The sequence below is a fragment of the Gossypium raimondii genome, chromosome 4, assembly GCF_025698545.1.
Source record: "Gossypium raimondii isolate GPD5lz chromosome 4, ASM2569854v1, whole genome shotgun sequence".
Lineage (NCBI taxonomy): Eukaryota > Viridiplantae > Streptophyta > Magnoliopsida > Malvales > Malvaceae > Gossypium > Gossypium raimondii.
In genome coordinates, this window is record NC_068568.1 from 17,157,873 (window position 1) to 17,165,817 (window position 7,945).

The 7,945-nt window shown below is 33.0% G+C and overlaps 1 non-coding gene across 1 annotated transcript; it reads right to left on the minus strand.

The window, feature by feature from the left end:
• Positions 1–7,013: 7,013 nt before the first annotated feature.
• Positions 7,014–7,120, minus strand: LOC128040725 (small nucleolar RNA R71). Its single transcript, XR_008195531.1, has one exon. It is a non-coding gene; the product is annotated as a small nucleolar RNA R71 (small nucleolar RNA).
• Positions 7,121–7,945: the final 825 nt, after the last annotated feature.

Consider the following 7,945-nt stretch of genomic DNA (forward strand, 5'->3'; position numbering starts at 1 on the left):
GGTAATTTCTAATTTGGTGAGATTAACATGTGAATTTGGTATGTTCTGTTTAGGCTAAATGTATTTAAAAATGGTTGCATGATTATGTTACGAATTGAGCATATATAAAATTAGTTTTGGTTGCTTATTTGAATGAGATAAATGGTATTGAAATGTGATGTTGAAATGGTATTATATGTGTCATGGTCATTGATGTTTAAAAGTTGATACGACCGAAAGCCTTAGGATGTCTTAAATTAATTATGTTTATTTAGCTGTAGTTTTAGAGTGTTTAATAGAGGTATGCTTGATTTAAGTATGTTTATGTAACACCGATATGCCTCATTGGCACCACGATTAACCATCCAAACTAAAACACAACTAACTTATCAAGATTGTTTATGTAACACCCGTTCCGATCATAGGAACGAAGCAATAGGATATTACAAACAAAATACTATCTAAAACAAGCAAATTATAATTTAACATTTAATTCTAATTACAGTAAGTACATAAATAATAAGTTTATACATAATTCACTAATTTACATATCATACAAATATAATAATTTGGAAATAATAAGGACCTATTTCTAATAGCCTAGGCATGAAATAGGTTTAAAGAGTAAAGTTTCAAAGTTCCAAAGTTGGGATCAATAATTTATAGTTGGTATCGTTATTGTATCGGTACCTTATGAAAAATCGATACCGCATTATGATTTTATTTATTACCACAAAACATAAGTATCGATATTTATTAGGTGGTATCGATATTCTCAGAAAAGTATCGATACTCAAATAAAAATCAATACCATTTTAGCATTCTGTTTATTTTAAAAATTATCATATGGTAATGTATCAATACCAGATGCTAAAATATCGATACCTAATTTCAAAATTGTAAAATTTAAACTTTAAAAGTTTCAATTCATGCAAATTTATCTATCTAACAAAAGAAAATAAAATCACCTATTCAAACACTCAATGTCTAACCAATGTGCCGTCATTGACACCACAATTCAATCACCCTATCGATATTGAAAAAAGGCTATGCTATAATGACAAGCTAAGCCTATACTAAAATCTTGCATTTAAACTCAAGAAACAACCATTAACTCTTGCCAAAGCTTACCATTCCTCTTCTCATGTAGAACATATTCATCCTTACCATAATTCAAGCAGTTTATAAGGTCTAATTCAAGTGATTAGCTAGTAAAAAAGAACCATAATACACGAAGAACTATAATCTGATTACTTATAAGCTATCACAACATAAGCATCAATTCAACAATTCAACCAACACCACATATATACACATGACGAATATATACAAAATTTAACCACTACATGTCAAATATGCCGAAACAAAATGCTTCCAACTAGTCATGATTTGAAAATTTCTAATACACATACATATTTACATACCACAAATGACCACAACATACATTTATAACCTAGGTACATGCCAAAACTCACAAAAAGACCATTCACCAGTATTTAAGCATGGGAATGTCACTAGATGCCGAGTTGATGATAGATCTACTAGGTACCTAACCTGTGCAGGAGAAAACAAACGTACGCTGAGCATAACTAAGTGGTGTTTTCAATGGTACACAACTAAAAATGCAATGCAAGTGATGAAAGAAAGCATATGTATTTATATTGCTTCATTTATCTTTTGAAACTTAATAATCAATTCAAACTTATGAAATTTCAAATATCATCATATTTCTATTTTATACATCCAATACAATTTGTCCAAAATTCACATCCAAATTACTTCCATTGCCATATTCAATTTCATTACTTTCTTTTTAATTCCCCCTATTAACATGACTCGGATACACGACTTCAACCAGCACACCAAAGTTTTGCTCCCAGAGCTTGATGGAATAATCCATAAAAACAAATTGCGCCTAGTGCTGGCTAGTAAAACCAACAAATAGGGTGCCCAACACTCCCCAACACTTACTCGTAAAACCCAAAACTCTTCTTATCCTATGGCATGCCGATTATACCCGACCCTATCTAAACATTTAATAGGGTAACGTAACTCTCAATTCAATTCATACTTCAATTCCCTAGTTTCATATTTCAATTTCATTAATCCAAATAATTCGATCATTTGAATATATACTCATAGAAACACCTTTTCTTTCCATAAAAAAATCAATTTCAATTTCAATAATAATCACTACAATTCAAAAACAAGTAACCAATTCAACCATTTCAAACACATCACCTTAAATCAACTTGTAACTTACCTTACGTCACCATATATGTAAATGTTCAATACAAAATTTTAAATAGTTTATATTATAGAAACACACACCGTTCCGAGCTACTCATCAACAACCTTGTTGTTTCCTTTCTTACTCGAGTATTCTGGTTCAACATTAGCTACGAGTTAAACATATATAATAAATTAATCTTTTACATACCATTTCATATTTAATTACAAAATTTGAACATGGGCAAGTTAGCTTATGATCTTAGGGTTCCAAAAAATTTAAAATTTATCCAAAAAGGACCAAAGTTTACTAAGCAATTTCAGCTTCAAAGCTTAAAGATTAATGGCCAGATATGCTTCTTCTCCTTCCCAAGTTTGGCATGCAAGAAAAATAAAGCTTAAAATTTGTTTCTCTTTTCCACTAAGTTATTTTTGTCCTATTCTTTATTATTTCATTTTCATTTTTATTTTAACATGATTTACCAGTTAAATATTATACTATATTTAACATATAATAAATAATATCAATCATAAGAATCCATTATCAATAACTTATATAAATAATGGTCTATTTTTTAATAAGTCCCTTACTCTAGTCTTAACATGTAATTTAATATTAATTACTATCTTTATCAAATACTTACTTTAGTCTCTATACTTAAATTGAACAATAATTTGATAAAAGTATCTAACTAACATTCAATTTGCTTTTAAGGTAACCCCGTAAGTATTTAATAAAAATATTTACAAGCTTGATTTATAGAAATGGAGTCCCAAATTTACACTTCCCGACACCACTGACTTTCAATTCGTCACAATTCTCCCCCTAAATAAATTATCCCCGAAATTTACTTGAAAAGAGGTGGGGATACAGAGACCTCATAGTTTCCTCAGATTCCCAAGTTGCTTCCTTGAATTATGACTACGCCACAATACTTTCACAAGTGGAACACATTTGTTACTCAATTTTTTCACCTCGAGAGCTAAAATTTCAACCAGTTCTTCTTCATACGATAAATTAGGTTGTATTTCTATATCTTTCACCGAGATAAGATGAGACGAATCAGATCGGTATCTTCTAAGCATCCACACGTGAAAAATATTGTGCTTTTTTTGTAACTCTACCGACAATGTCAAACAATATGCAATAGATCTAGTTATTTCTGTGATTTCATATGGCACAATAAAACTAGGACCCAATTTCCCTTTTCGACCGAATCGAAGGACTTTCTTCCACGATGAAACCTTTAAAAACACTTTGTCACCTATAGTAAATTCAATGTCTCGACATTTCAAATCTACCTACGATTTTTGTCTATCGGAAGCTACTTTCAATTTATCATGAATCACCTTTACCATATCTTTTGTTTCTTGAATCAAATCCGATCTCACAAAATTTCTTTCGCTTAATTCTGACCAACAAATAGGTGTTAGACACCTACAACCATAAAGAGCTTCGTACGGAGCCATTTTAATGTTCGGTTGAAAACTATTATTGTACACAAACTCAGCCAAAGGCTCGAAGCATATATCTTCAAGAATTTGAATAACACAATCGGATTGTCCTTCTATCTACGGATGAAAAGTCATGCTAAAATTAAGTCTCGTACCTAAAGATTCATGCAACTATTTCCAAAATCTTGAGGTGAATCGGGGATCCCAATCAGAGATAATCAATGTAGGCACACCATGCAATCTAACAATTTCTTGAATGTAAATCTCTACAAGTTTTAGAAGTGACCAATCGGTTCTTATAGCGATAAAATGGGTCAATTTCGTAAGTCGATCAACTACTACCTAAACAACTTTTTTCTTACTTGGAGACAACGATAATCCTGTTACAAAATCCATCGTTATACGCTCTCAGTTCCATTCAAGAATAGTAATAGGCTGAAGTAATCCGGTGGGAACTTGATGTTCCGCTTTAACCTGCTGACAAGTTAAACATTTAGCCACGAACTCAACTATTTCCATTTTCATTCCTGACCACCAATATAACTCTCCTAAATCACAATACATTTTCGTTCTGCTCGGATGCAATATGAATGGGCTGATGTAAGCTTCGCAAAGGATTAATTCTTTTAACTCTACAACATTCGAAACACATATTCGGTTATGGAACATCAGACAGTCACTATTATCAATGCTAAAATTTTCCAACAAATAATTGTGAACCATTTTTCTTTTCCCAACTAATTTGACACCATTTAGCTACGCTACTCTAATCTTGTCAAATAACACCAGTTTAACTTTCAATTCTAATAACAAACTACCGTCTTTGCTAATGTTAAGCTGAGAAAACATCACTTTCAACTCAACTGCTGCCTTCCTACTCAATGAATCAACTACGATTTTAGCTTTTTCAGGGTGGTAATCAATAATGCAATTGTAATCTTTCAGAAGTTCAACCCAGTGATGCTATCTCAAATTTAATTCTTCTAGGTTAGGATGTATTTAAGACTTTTATGATCGATATAGATGTGACACTTTTCAACATACAGGTAATGTCTCCAGATCTTTAGAGCAAAAACCACAGTGGCAAGCTCTAAATCATGCGTCGGGTAGTTACGCTCATGTGTTTTTAGCTAGCGAAACGTATACATTATAACTCTTGAAAATAGTTATTTTTGATGCCTTTAAACCTAGTTAATTGCTTGTACTTAGTTATATTTAGTTGAATTTTAAGATATTTCATTCGTATTTTCATCAGTTCATTAAGAGCTCAGACTGTGTTTAAATATTATGTTACTTTTAATTGCTTGTGATAGGGCTGTGTTTGGTGGTTTGGCAGACGCAGGTTGAGGAACGAGAAATAAATGAGTGAAGGTTTACCGAGGTAAAAATGTTGTGACAATTTCAAGAAGACCAAGTCAACACTCAACGTATACCAATTTCAGCCCAACTGTACTTTTACCAGAAAAATCTACCTAAAAAATAGGAGAAGATAAACATGGGTTGTTAGATTTACCCTAGGGAAAAAGCCTATAAAAAGCCAGAGGAAACCCAAAAAGATGAACAAGAGGGAGGGATTCTTAGGTAGGAATAGGGGGTAGCAGCTAAGTAGTGATAGGAAGAAAAAGACAAAGGCAGTCCCTCTCAGCCATTGTAGAACACTGTGCTGCGGAACTGTGAACTGGACACGCAGAAGCTGTCTTCCCGAAGTCTTTGGTATTTCTTACTTTTTTATTTCATGAATTGAATGATGAAAATGGTGCTGGATGTTATTTTGGTTTTGAATTGTATGTACCGACCCATGAGATAAATCTCATCGGGTTTGGACTACATGATGAAACTTTTATTTTCTTTAATGGTTAAAGCATATATATGATTCAATTTTACTATTTCATTCAATTTTTTTACTTCTAAATTGTATGCATGCAATCCCTAGACATAGATGACTGTGCAGCATGCCTATAAACAAATTTAATTATGAAAAGCTTGCATTAATTGGATCAAATTTGAACAATATGAGCAAGTACTCAACAAATACTTGTAGTAGACTCTAGACATAGAGTAGCATTCATACAGAAGGAAATAGTGCAAGGTAACATATTAAAGGTCTTAAGACTTGGGCAAGGTAACTTGAGGTTTTTTCTCCCGAAAGAAGTAGACCACTTTAGAACTCTTCTGAGTAGTAGATTGATTATGATTTTGCCGAGGCATTTCTGACAGTAAAGGTAGATTCTTAGTAATTCCAACCTTCCATATCAACATCGTATATTTGTTATACCTTGCCGTAGTATTTTTCCATTGCATCCTCAGTTGTTTATTTGTTCAGTTACATATTATTCATATAATCATTTTCATAATTGCCATTACATTTTTACTCTTACATTGCCATAGCATTTTCAATTATTCATCAATTACACATTTTGTTCACATTATATTCCTTTTTTTTACCATTACATTATTATCATTATTTTGCTAAAACATTAATCTAACTCTATTATAATAACTTGACCACTTTTGTGCCTCAATTTGATCCTCGTAGGAATGATACCAACTCATCACTTTATTACTTGATTTGACATGTATACTTGCACAATTCGCATATCATATTCACACGTGACAAGTTTTTGGCACCATTACTAGGGATTGACAATTTGGTGAAATTTGTTTCTTTTTTTATTTTACTTAGTTCCATTAGTTTTATTTAGCTTAGTTATATTTAATTTTTATAGGTTTGCCACCAGTGCATGAGAAGAGGCATTCCTGCTAACAAGGAATATCATTTTGACCCTGAGATCGAGAAAACTTTACGAAGAAAGAGGAAAGAATAATGAAAAATGGCTAGGAATGAAAATGATCCTGGTCCTAATGATAATCTGATTGGTCAAGATGCTAATCCTCCTATTCGTAGGGTGATACCAGGTATGAGTGATAATTTGAATGGCCAAGGTGCTAATCCTTATGTTCGTGGGGTGATAGATGATCAAGATAGACCAATCCAAAAGCATTTTATGCCAATTTTAAATTACCTGAATCTAGGGATAGTCAGACCAACCGTACAGGCTCAACAGTTTGAAATGAAACCAGTAATGATTAAGATGTTGCAAACAATAGGATAGTTCAATGGCCTACCCACTGAAGATTCGAGACTACATTTAAGACAGTTTCTTGAATTTTGTGACTCATTTAGACAATAAGGTGTTCCTAAATACGCTCTGAGGCTTAAGCTATTTCCATATTCTTTAAGAGATCGTGCGAGAGCATGGCTAAATGTTTTGTCGTCGGGAACAGTGGCATCATGGAATGATCTTTTCCAAAGGTTTTTGCTACAGTATAATCCATCAAATATGAATGCCAGGCTTAGAAATGACATCACATCCTTTCGGCAATTAGAGGATGTAACACTATATGAAGCTTGGGAATGATTGAAAGAGTTAATTCAGAAATGTCCAATGCATGGATTTCAACATTGGACGCAGATGGAGATATTTTATTATGGGTTGAATGGGCATACGAGGATGGTAGTTGATGCCTCCACCAATGGTACATTGTTGGATAAATCTTATAATGAAGCATATGATATTTTGGAAAAGATAGCCAACAATGATTATCAATATCCGACAACGAGAGTTAGGGCAGGTAAGAGAGCTACTGGTACCATAGAGCTTGATGCAATCACTTCGTTGACAGCCCAGGTATCTTCTCTAACTAATATGATTAAAGCAATGAAAAGGCCAACTATAGTCTATGAGATGAAATCAGCGGAGTTGTCATGTGTTTGACGAATGTCCATCAAACCTAGCTTTAGCATAGTACATGGGTAGTTCCAATGGAAATAACAATCCATATTCCAACACTTACAGTTCAAGGTGGAAGTAGCATTCAAATTTCTGTTGGAGTAATCAAGGTGCATAAAATTTCAATAATGCCGTAAGACAAAATGTCAACAATGCACCTCATGGTTATGTTCAACCTATGTCAAGGCAAAATACTCAATACGATCAAGCAGCATATTCTACTTCCATTGAAGTTTTGTTAAAGAAATATATTGCTAAGAATGATGCTGTAATCCAGAGTTAGGCTACATCTTTACGAGCTCTTGAGATTTAAGTGGGGCAGATAGCGAATGTTTTGAATTCAAGACCATAAGGAGCATTGCCAAATGATAATGAGAATTTGAGAACACAAGAGAAAGAATATTGCAAAGCAATCACTCTCAGAAGTGAAACTCAGTTGAATGATGTTGTTAAAGACGCCACGATAGAAGAGGATGACTCAAGACTTAATC